This window comes from Chiroxiphia lanceolata, unplaced genomic scaffold (genome assembly GCF_009829145.1).
Source record: "Chiroxiphia lanceolata isolate bChiLan1 unplaced genomic scaffold, bChiLan1.pri scaffold_53_arrow_ctg1, whole genome shotgun sequence".
NCBI classification, from domain to species: Eukaryota; Metazoa; Chordata; class Aves; order Passeriformes; family Pipridae; genus Chiroxiphia; species Chiroxiphia lanceolata.
The window spans coordinates 267,636-279,717 of NW_022476526.1; the positions used below are offsets into that span (position 1 = coordinate 267,636).

Genomic DNA, 12,082 nt, shown 5'->3' on the forward strand with positions numbered 1-12,082 from the left:
CCTCCTTGTGGTTCACAACATGGCTGCCACTTCGACAACAACCAAACCAACAACTCTTCTCTTCCGGTGAGCTTGTGGGATGTTGACATTTTTGCAGGAGCGCCCATTGGGCAGAATTTCAAAACTTCCAGGGGTTTCCACCCCTTGGGGGCTACCACTTTCTTAGCCTCTGGGGGAAAACAAGATTCAAACCACTACAGGGTTTATACACAACTGGGGGCTAGTTGAGGAGGGCACAAAATAGCCAATCTGTCAAGGAGAAAAAGTTAATAAGACACTGAACAGAGACATGCCAGGGAGCCTGTGTGCAAATCCACACACACTTGAAGGGTAGAAAGTTGTTAAAAAAATTCCCTGGATGCAGAATACACAGAAATGATGCATGGCTACCAAGATGTCCCTCCCTTCCCTGAACAGGGCTGGCAAGTTGATGTGACCATATCAGTATCATATCTTTGTTTAGGGGTTGGAAGAGCAAGTCCCTCCTGGTTTTTAGCAAATATTCAGGAGCTTTGAGACATCTCAACCTCCAGTTCAGGATACAATCTGGATAATTTCAGTGTATTTGAGATGTTTGGGAACGCAGAAGCTCACTGCTCTGTCCCTACTTTTTCATGGAGGACAAATAAAATGGGGGGGGAATGAAATCCCACGAAGCTTGTCAGGAAGAGCCTATCCTCCCTAATTCAAGATATTGGCTGAAATAAATTTCCAGCGGTTCTTCCTGCCTCATTTTTCTCTGATTCAACGTATCAAGAGACAAACTAATGGGTTTTCAGGCATACACAGAGAGAAGCACCTGCAGTGGGACAGAGACACAAACCTCCTCACCTGATGAGACCATTAACTTCATCTACAATGTGTTTGAGTTTGTCATAAGCATCTGTTGGGGGCAGTTTGAGCTCCAGGATGAGCCGGTCGATCTTGTTGATGCACACGGTCACTGCCAACCTCTCCTGCACCACGTGCTTGATCAGCTGCTCCGTGTTCAGCATCACCTGCAGGGAACAACCAGCTCAGAGTCCTAGGAAAGCCTCCATGAAATGCTATCTGGGGCGTGAGGGGCAGCCATTGACCCCTACACTGCTGCCAGGCTGCAGAAAAGCCCAGGCTCAGCCACCAGCAATCAGCTAATCCTCCTGAAGCTGAGATAGGTGCTGACCCAACTGAATTCCTTGAATCCAAGCCTGTGGACATCTCTGGTATAAATAACCTGCTCAGTTTTGGGTATCATGGGGATGGAGATGCACATAAGTTGAACAATCAGCTTACAGGCCACACGAATCACATCAGCCTGGACACAGGAGCAGGAGGTGTCACTGCCTGTTTGGATGGAAAACTCACTTCCCGACCCGTCCTCCAAAAAACCTTCACCCTGACAAGCTGAACCCATCCCAGGCCTTCGTGCTAAGGCAGGAGCAGAGACTCCAGAGAAGCAATGCTGAGGATCACCCCTAGGAGAAGCTGGCACTCACCTCCTCAGCTGCATCGACGAAGAGCACGATGCCATCTGAGATGCGAAGAGCCCCCAGAAACCATCCCTGCCTGTGCCACCATCCTGCTCCCCCCTCCAGCCTCACCTCGGACCTGCAGGTTGGAGAAGCTCTGCACAGGGATGGTGATCCTGCAGGAGCAACCAGACCATTGGGAAGAGCGTGGGATCCTGCTGCCCCCCAGCTCCACCTGCCTGGGGCTGGGGCAGTGGGGTCTGGAGGATGGCCTCCAACCCAACTGGACACCCCAGAGGGACCACGAGGACATGGAGCCCCTGCTGTGCCATCACCTGCTCTCCTCGATCTCCAGCAACTTGCGGTATGTGGTGATCTCCATGTCCAGGGCCAGCTTGATGTTGAGCAGGTCCTGGTAGTCCTGCAGATGCTGGGCCATCTCCTCCTTGAGGCTCTGGGTGTCCTCCTCCAGCCATGCCACTGTGTCCTGATAGTCGGTCGTCTCCAGGGTGTAGCGCTTCTCCAGTTCTTACAGCTGCCTCTCCGGGGACTCCTTCTGGGGGGCCACAAGTGGTCGTGACACTCTCCATGGCCACCTTCTCCCAGGAGCTGGGGGCTCATCCCAGTGCCCATCTCCCACCCCAGAGGAGCTGCCATTCTCCAGCACTGGGTGGTGTCCCACTGGGGCTCCAGGGAACCCCATGGTGGTGGCAGCTCCCCAAGGCTGTGTCCCCCCTCTTGCACCCCATGGCCATCACCTACCGAGCCCCTCAGAGCCTCCAGGTCGCAGGTGAGGGCCTGCAGCTGGTGCCGGTACTCGTTGGCCTCCTGCTTGGCCGCGCGCAGGGCCTCGTTTTGCCAGGTGGCCGCATCCCTCAGGTCTGTGAACTGGGACAGGGACACGGCCACGGGATGTGTCCCTGTGAACTGGGACAGGGACACGCAGTAGGGATGTGTCCCAGTGGGACACGGCCTGGGGGTACAGCTCTGCTGTGCTCCACAGGAGGGACATAGCCCTGGAAACATGAAGAAACATCCCTGACACAGGTGGGAACAGCGGAGATCCCAAACCCCCTCACCACCCCCCAACCCCAGGTGAACAACCCCACATAGAATCAGACAGGTTGGAAAGGACCTCTGAGATCATCAAGTCCAACCCTTGATCCACTACCACCACAGTTGCTAGACCATGGCACTAAGTGCCACATCCAGCCTCATCTTAAAAACCTCCAGGGACGGAGAATCCACCACTTTCCTGGGCAACCCATTCCAATGGCTGATTACCCTCTCTGTAAAGAATTTCTTCCTAATATCTAACCTAAACCTCCCCTGGTGCAGCTTAAGGCCATGCCCTCTTGTCTTACTGCTGGTTGCTTGGGAGAAGAGACCAACCCCCACCTGCCTACAACCTCCTCTCAGGTAGTTGTAGAGAGTGGTGAGGTCTCCCCTGAGCCTTCTCTTCTCAAGGTTAAACAATCCCTGCTCCCTCAGCCTCTCCTCATAGGACTTGTGTTCAAGTCCCTTCCCCAGCCTCGTTGCCCTTCTCTGCACCTGCTCCAGCACCTCAACATCTTTCCTGAACTGAGGGGCCCAGAACTGGACACAGTACTCCAGGTGAGGCCTCACCAGTGCTGACTACAGGGGCAGAATCACTTCCCTGGTCCTGCTGGCCACACTGTTCCTGATACAGGTCAGGATGCCATTGGCCTTCTTGGCCACCTGGGCACACTGCTGGCTCATGTTCAGCCTCCTGTCAATCAGCACTCCCAGGTCCCTTTCTGCCTGGCTGCTCTCCAGCCACTCTGTCCCCAGCCTGTAGCGATGCAGTGGGTTGTTGTGGCCAAAGTGCAGGACCCGGCACTTGGCCTTGTTGAACCTCATCCCGTTGGAACCAGCCCAACTCTCCAGCCCATCCAGGTCCCCCTGCAGAGCCCTCCTGCCTTCCAGCAGGTCGACACTCCCTCCCAACTTGGTGTCATCTGAGAATTTGCTAATGATGGACTCAATCCCCTCATCTAAATCATCGATAAAGATATTAAACAGAACTGGGCCCAACACTGATCCCTGGGGGACACCACTGGTGACCGGCCGCCAGCTGGATGCAGCCCCGTTCACCAGCACTCTCTGGGCCCGGCCTCCAGTCAGTTCCTAACCCAGCACAGAGTGCCCCTGTCCAAGCCATGGGCTGCCAGTTTTTTCAGGAGTATATTATGGGAGACAGTGTCAAAGGTTTTGCTGAAGTCCAGATAGACTACATCCACAGCCTTCCCCTCATCCACCAGGCGGGTCACCTGATCGTAGAAGGAGATCAGATTGGTCAGACAGGACCTGCCCTTCCTAAACCCTCGCTGGCTGGATCTGATCCCTTGTCCATCCTGTAGGTGCTGTGTGATTGCACCAGGATGATGGCAACTACATCATAGCTTTCCTGCTGCACGATGGCTTCCAGCTCCTCTTGTTTTTTGCCCATGCTGCATGCATTGGTGTACATGCACTTCAGGTGGGCTGCTGATTTCGTTCTTAACTCAGGCTTTCTGTCCTTAGTCTGATCACTGGAGATGACAGCCAGGCCACTCCTCCATGGGGCCACTAGCTCACTCTGCACCTTGGATTTGTACCACTGCTCTGTCTCCTGGGTGTTGCTGGCAGCCATGGCCTCATACTAGCTGTGGATGTCACGCAGGGTGGCCGTCAGGTCTGGTTTGCTGCTATTCACCTCCACGTGCACCCGCTGCCGGGACAGCTGCTCCTGCAGCCCTTGCAGCTCCTGGGGGGGACAGGGGGTCCAGCACAGCCCCCCCCCGAGCCCCAGGATGCCCCAGCCCCCCATGACAGGGTTACCTCCTCGTGGACCTTGTGCAGGAAGGTGATCTCGTCCTGCAGGGTCCCCACGTGCCGCTCCAGGTCCAGACGAGCCAAGGTGGCGTTGTCCACATCCTGTCACCGTGGGGGGACATGAGGAACAGTCCCAGGCTGGCACCTTGGGTCTGCTCCCTCCTGAGCTGCCTGGCCATGTCCATTCCTGCCCTCTGCTGCCCAGCCCTGCCTGTCTCTGCCCATTGTAACATATCCTGGTCCTTCACTACCTTCTCCTGCCCATCCCTGCTCCATTTCTGCCCCATCTCTGTTCCATTTCAGCTCTAGCCCTGTTCCATCCCTGCCCTGTTCCTGCCTCTTTCTGCCCATCATAACACATCCCAGTCTCTCACTGCCTGCTCCTACCCATCCCCACCCCTCTTCTGTCCATCCCTGCCCATCCCTGCCCCTCTCTGCCCATTGTAACATGCCCCAGTCCCTCACTGCCTGCTCCTGTCCACTCCCTCCCCATCCCTACCCATCCCAAGGAGAGGACAAGATGGTAGCTGAACCCCTGAAGTGTAGGATGTGGCCCCTGCCCTCACCTGCCTGTAGGCAGCCAGGTTGCTCTCAGCCTCCAGCCACGGGGTCACCTCATCTTGCAGCCTGTGCCAGAACAGGGGCACTGTTACGCTTCTGGCACCATGACCCCTGCAGCACTATGACCCCTCCAGCACCGTGACCCCTCTGGCACTGTGACCTGTCCCTCTCTGCCCACAGACACACCTCCCTGTGCCGACACAGCCCCACAGCCCCAGCCCCCACCCAAACCCCGTGTCAGTGCCTGCACCCATCCTGCACCCCCTCCACCATCCCATACTGTCCCTAGGGGTCACCGTGGTCCCCATCACCAGCCTGGTACACATCAGTGCCTGGTCCCCAGGGCTACCCTGCTCCTGTCTCCATGGTCACCCTGATCCCTGGGTACCCCTCAGTCTCCATCCTGGTCCCAGGGGTCACCCTGGGCCTTGCCACCACCATGGTCCCCATGACATCACCATTTTCCTGGCCACATCACCATCCCCATCACCACCGTGGTCCCCAGGACAACCCTGATCACCACCCTCGTGGCCATCCTAGTCCCTGCTGCCACTTTGGATACATCCTGGTCCCCATTCCAGTGGCCACCCTGCTCCTGGCAATCACCCTGACACCCATCCCAGTGACCACTTTCCATCCTGCTCCTGGTGGCCACCCTGGTCCCCAGAAGTAGCCCCAGCTGGACAGTGCCTCACTTCTGCTGGAGGCTGCTGAGGTCCTGGGCCGGGTTGTCCCTCTCCAGCCAGGCCTTGGCAGTGCCCAACTGCTCCGCGTGGCACCGCAGCTCCCACAGCTGCTCCTGGTAAATGTCCCCCAGGCAGGACGGCTCCTGGTCCTGCACCTGGTTCAGCTCCAGCACCAACACTTTGTTCTGCTTGCTCCAGCAGCCGCACCTTCTCAATGTAGCTGGTGAAGCGGTCGTTTAGCTCCATCATCTCCACCCTCTCGCTGGTGCACATCTCCCGGAACTCCAAGTTGAGTGTCACGGTCAGCAAGGAGTCCATCCTGCCTGAGCCCAGTCGGGCGACCGGGTGGGTGCCGCAGAGTCCCCGGTGGCTCTGGGCTGGGGGGCTGGCGAGGGGCATCCAGTGCATGGGGGTGGTGGGGCTGAAGCGGTGGCTGTAGAAGGATGGGCGCTGGCTCTCCATGCCTGGGGTGGGTGTGATGTGCCCTCCTGAGGGTTTTTATGGAGCCTGGAGCCCCCGTCTCACTGGATGCCCTGGCACTGGCCACTGGTCAGGGAGCCACTGGGTCAGCACAAAGCCTGGCAGGGGTGTCTGTGCCCTGGTACCCAACCTGGGCACCGTGGCACATCCCCCTGCCCAGCCCTGGCCCTCCCGGGGGGCCCTGGGGCACATGGCAGGGCAGAGATGGAGCAGTGGCCAAGTTCACTCCCAGGGTAGCCGGTGGGAGGGGGTGTGTGCAAGGCTGGGTGCTGCACCGTGAGAGATCCACACACATGTACATGTGAGATCTGTGTATACACGTGTGGGGTCACCTACACCTCCACTCTAACACATGTGCACACCCACAGGCACACATGTGCACAGAGACACCTCCAGAGACACACACACGTATCTGTCCATGTCCACAGACACACACTCCGTGTGCAAGGCACACGCATGTGCCTGCCTAGCATACACGTGGGGGACACACACAGTGTGCACAGACACACACATGTGCTGCTTTCCCTGAACATGTGTGCACGCACACATGGGACACACCCAGAGCTGCGCACACGCAGTTCCCCTTCCACACACACATAGCATGCACAAGCACAGCCACCCTGCTGTGCACACATGGGCACAGCCAAGCCAACACACGTGTGCATGTGCACACACATGCCCAGAGTGGTACATGCCCAGTTACCCTTACATGTACACACAGCACACACACACACACAGAGCCATCTCTGATGGGGTTAACAGCGGGTCTATTAGCTCCCAGGATGGAGATATCGACTGGGAAAAGTTTCGAGTGTGTCCTTGATGATAAGGAAGTCAGTACGCAGTCCTAATGGAGAAAACAAAGGCAGGCTGTAAAGTTGGTAGGCCCAGGATGTGGGAACTGCAATAAGGCCTTGAGCTTTGCCAAATGCATCGCCCATAGATCCTAGCCAATGAAAACGCTGTTGCTTGCTTACCTAAAATAAGGATACTGCTTGCTGCTAGCAAGGGGTATAAAAAAGCAGATGAGAAAATAAAGAGGAGGAAGAAGACATCTTTCCTGCACATAACTGACTCCTTGTATCTTTATCGGCCATCACGACTCTACACTGACATATGATGACCCTCGACGCGATACTGCATTACTGACCATCGGGTGATGGATGGTGGTGACAGAGCTTGGCGTAGCTGAGAGCAGTGAGGAAACTACCTGGTCCGGACCTGAGAACTACTGACACCTGGAAAAGGTGAGCCGCCAGGAACAAAGACTGTGATAATGGGGAATCAGATGTCTAAAGAGGAAACGTTGGTGCTGTCCACTTGGAAGCACTTCCTAAAGTGTAAAGGTGTAACTGTTGAAGATTATGATTTGCAACGTTTGCTGCTATGGTGTCGAAAGCAAGGTTTTGAAGCTAACACATCAGTTGCATTTAGAGTAAAGACTTGGGAGAATGTGGGGGATAAACTGTGGAAAGAGGTTTATAAGGGTGCTAGGTGTGCTAAGGAAGTAGAAGGTTTGCCTGCCACCTGGCATATATTAGTTGAAACTTTAAAAGACTGGCTTAATGAACAAGTTTCGGAAGGTATTCAGTTGCCTGAAACAGAGCCTCTGTCAGATACAGAAGGACTCAAAAGGGAGGAGGAAACTTCAGTTGCTGCGGCATCGCCGCCTGCTACTTCCCCCTCTAACAATGAACTGCTTGCTTTAGCAGATAGAAAAGAAACAGTGTGGCGTTTGGATACACATACAAAAAAATCTACCAAGAATCTGGCTCTAAAAACCCCTAAAGGTTCGAAAGTTCACTATCCTGCACCCCACAAGCCAGTTAAAACTCCTTGTAAATACAAATCCCCTACTGCTATAGTCGCTTACCGGTATAAGACACCTATGGAACTTGTAGAGGAATTTAAAGTTAAGCAAAGGCAAGCGTCCTCTGTTCCTCTGCCAGAGGAGGAGGAAGAGGAGGACGAGGACACTGATGAAAACAATGAGGATGCCCCCCAGCAGATGATGCAGACAGGGAGGAAGCTGAAAATGCCTCCGTCCGTAGTTGAGCCTTATAACCTGTACATAAGGGGTCCCAGAGCCAAAAGACTCAAACGCTATCTGATCCATGGACTTTGCCAGCAGTCACCACTGTCACAGTCATGCCACGTCATCCTAGAAAGTTTTGGGAGACGGTGCGTGTACAAGCTGCAAAAAGGGGGGAATGGGAGTTGTTAGACAAGATCGGGCACCCCTCACAAGCTATGAAGGACATTGCATTTGTTCCGGGAATAGAGTCAGAAGTAGAAGCTTATCCTGTTTTTAAGGCAGCTCCTAACTCTGGCAAGCAAGATGAACATTATATATTTGCTTGGAAAGCTATTCAGGATTTGCAAATATATGTGGCAAAATATGGTGTGAATTCTTCTGAAGTTATGCGTGCGATTCATGCAATTAATGCTGATTTGCTCGCTCCTTATGATATTGACCATCTAGTTCAAGTTTTATTTGAACCTGTACAATACAAAGTGTTTAGTTCTAACTGGTAAAAACAGGCAGAAAGAGCAGCTATGGAGAATATGAGACTCCCTCCAGGGGACCCCAGACTGGGTGTAGGAGTGGAAGCCTTATTGGGAAAAAATTGTTTTAGTAGCCCTGATTTGCAGGCCCAGTGGGATCCTATTGTGTTACAACAGTGTCAGCAGGTGGGAATGTTAGCTCTGACTAAAACTATGGAGCTTGCTTCCCCTCGTCCTAGATATACAACAGTGAAACAGGAACCAAGGGAACCTTATTTAAAGTTTGTTGAACACATTGCAGTTTCATTGGAAAAGCAAGTGGATGATGAAGTCCTGCGTCAGGCTCTCCTAAAGCAGTTGGAAAAAGATAATGCAAATGAAAATTGTCAGAAAATTATAGATGCATTGCCAGGAGACCCGTCTGTGGCTGATATGGTATCTGCATGTTCCAAAGTGGGTACTATAGATCACCAAATGACTGCCCTTGCTGCAATTTTGCATCCTACCCCACGATGCTATAACTGTAATAGAGAAGGATACCTTAAGGCTAACTGCCCTGATAAAAGCAACAGGGAAAAGCCAAAGGTCTTACCTAATCCTCCTGATATTCATTGTAACCGTTGTGGGAAGCCAGGACACTTTGCTAAACAATGTCGCTCTAAGTTTCATGCCAATGGACAGCCTCTCCAGGGAAATGGGAAAGCCAGCACGAGGAGGAGGTGCGCTCAGACACAAGTACCTTCACTGCCACAGTACAACCCGTATGCAACCCCCCTGATGTTCCCCCCTGTTACCAGCTCACAGGGAAAACCAGTGGAGCAGCCAGTATGGATGTATCCACCTCTGCAACAGCAACAATTTCTTCTACAGATATTGTCAAGGTTCCCTTAGATGCTAAGGGACCTATCGGACGTGGACTGAGTGCTTTGTTAATCGGGTGCTCAAGTAGCACAATTTCTGGGATAATTGTACATGTTGGGGTAATCGATGCATACTATACAGGACAAATCTGTGCCATGGTCTCTACCCCCTACCCTCCTGTTACTATTCCAAAAGGAACTCGAATTGCTCAGCTTGTGCCTTTTGTGAGTTGTGTTCCCAGGACAGAGAACCAGGAGAGACATGCTGGAGGACTTGGATCAACAGGACCTCCACAAGTATTTTGGTCACAGACTATTTCACACAAACATCCACAGATGACTTGTGAACTGTGTAATGAGAAAGCCTCGCCTTCTGTTGTTAAGGTGACTGGATTACTCGATACCAGTGCTGATATAAGCATCGTCTCCATGTATAATTGGCCAAGCTCTTGGCCTCTGGTGTCCTCTGATTCAGGTGTTGTGGGGTGGGGGGAACTACACAGTGTTACATTGCAGTTCATTTCATCCTGATTTGTAATCCTGAAGGGCAGGCTGCGACTGTAAGACCATATGTCACTCCTGCCCCTCTAACTCTGTGGGGAAGGGATTGTCTGGCTCAATAGGGAGTTAAAATTACCATGGATTTTTAACTGGGGCCACTGTGCTTTTGCAGGGTGACAAACAGCCTGCATTGGCACTTAAATGGTTAACTGACACTCCAGTGTGGGTACCTCAGTGGTCCCTGTCCAGAGAAAAGTTACAGGCCCTGCAGGATCTGGTCCAAGAGCAATTGGCTGCTGGCCACATTGAGCCATCATTCAGTCCCTGGAACACACCTGGTTTTGTTATACAAAAGAAATTTGGGAAATGGAGATTTTACAGGATTTAAGAAAAGTCAGTGCTGTCATGGTACCGATGGGAGCTCTGCAGACAGGACTCCCATCACCCACAATGATACCCCTCAACTGGTCGATAATAGTAATTGATCTGAAAGATTGTTTTTTCACAATTCCTCTAGCTGAGGTTGACAAAGAAAAATTTGCTTTACAGTACCCTCTGTCAATAATGCAGAACCTGCAAAGCGATATCAATGGAAGGTTTTGCCTCAGGGGATGAAAAATTCACCCACTATTTGCCAGTGATATGTTGCAAAGGCTTTAACTCCTGTGAGAATCCAGTTCCCGAAATGGTAGTTTCCATTTTATGGATGATATTCTGTTCTCCGCCGAGCAAAAAGAAACACTGTCTGCAGTTGCAAATGCAGCTAAAGAATCACTTCAGTCTTTTGGCCTTGTCATTGCACCAGAGAAAATACAAACTGCAGAACCTTGGAAATATCTGGGCCTCCTTGTTACTAAAAGAACAGTAAGGCCTCAGCCTATTCAGTTACAATTGCCTATCTGATATGGTTTGAAGCTGGCTCCCTGCCAAGTCTCCAAACCTTACCGCCAGAAGTCCCCCCCCCCCCCCAAACCTCAGGGAGAAGAGGGAGAAAAAAAAACAACAACTAAGAAAACACGAAACAAGAGAGACAGCTAAAGTGATATATATAAATATATTTACACTTATGTTACAATTGAAATATATATACAATTTAAAAATATATAGAATTTCACAAGGGAAGGGGAAGGGGGAAGGGAAAGGGAACAAAACCAAAATAAAATATATGTGTATATATATATATATATATCCCAATCAGTAGCCCGAGATCTAGTAACTAAGAGTTAGCAAAGAAAATATCCCACCACTCTCCTTGGGACAACCGAGAGTCGCTCCGGTACGATCGCCAGCAACCTCCGCCTCCCAAGGTCGACAAGGCCCTACCAGGCCTCGCTCCCCAACACGGCAGACTCAACAGCAGGGAACCTGCACCTCCAAGCCGCCGGAAGGAAAGAGAGAGAAGGCCTCTCCTCCTTTCTTCTTATCATCTGGCTTACGTAAAAATCGTAGGGAATACTGGGTAAATCTGGACCCTTCCTTGGTTACAAACTGGTCACCAAGGAAGGCCCAGCCCAAACCACCACACTATCGATACCCTAACTGATGTTCAAAAATTAGCAGGTTCGTTAATTTGTTACGCCCTTATTTGGGGTTGACAAATTCGCAACTGCAACCTCTTTTTGCACTGCTCAAGCATTCCACAGATCCATTGGAACCACGATCCTTAACTCAGGAAGCAGTTCAAATCATTCGGCAGGTAGAAACGTTGTTAACAGAACGATTTGTTTCTCGCATTGATTTGTCTCAAATTGTTCAGCTTTTTGTTCTCATAGATCAGAGCTTCCCCTGTGGGATCCTTGTTCAGTGCAACGAGGCCTGGGACGATCCTCTACACATTCTTGAGTGGTTGTCTTTACCCTCAAGATCTCGGAAAACAGTACCTGGCCTGTTTGAACTTCCTGCTGAGATTATCATGAAAGCACGAAAACGGTGCATTGAATTAACTGGCAGAGATCCTAGTTGTATTGTTTTACCTGTACAATCATGGTATTTTGAGTGGTGTTTGAATCACAAATATGAATTGCAAGCTGCTATGGCAGATTTTCAGGGACAAATTGCTTATCATTTACCTTCACACCCTTTACTGAAATTTTTTAGTGAAGTACCTCTTGGACAAAAGCTGCTGTCATCTACAGAACCAGTGGAAGGACTCACTCTTTTTACAGATGGTTCGAGGAAAACAGGAAAAGCTGCTGTGGGCTGGTAT

The 12,082-nt window shown here is 51.8% G+C and overlaps 1 pseudogene; it reads right to left on the minus strand.

Annotated features, from left to right (window-relative positions):
* Positions 1-1,454: 1,454 nt before the first annotated feature.
* LOC116781684 lies at positions 1,455-5,992 on the minus strand (annotated as a pseudogene).
* Between the last annotated feature and the right edge of the window lie 6,090 nt (positions 5,993-12,082).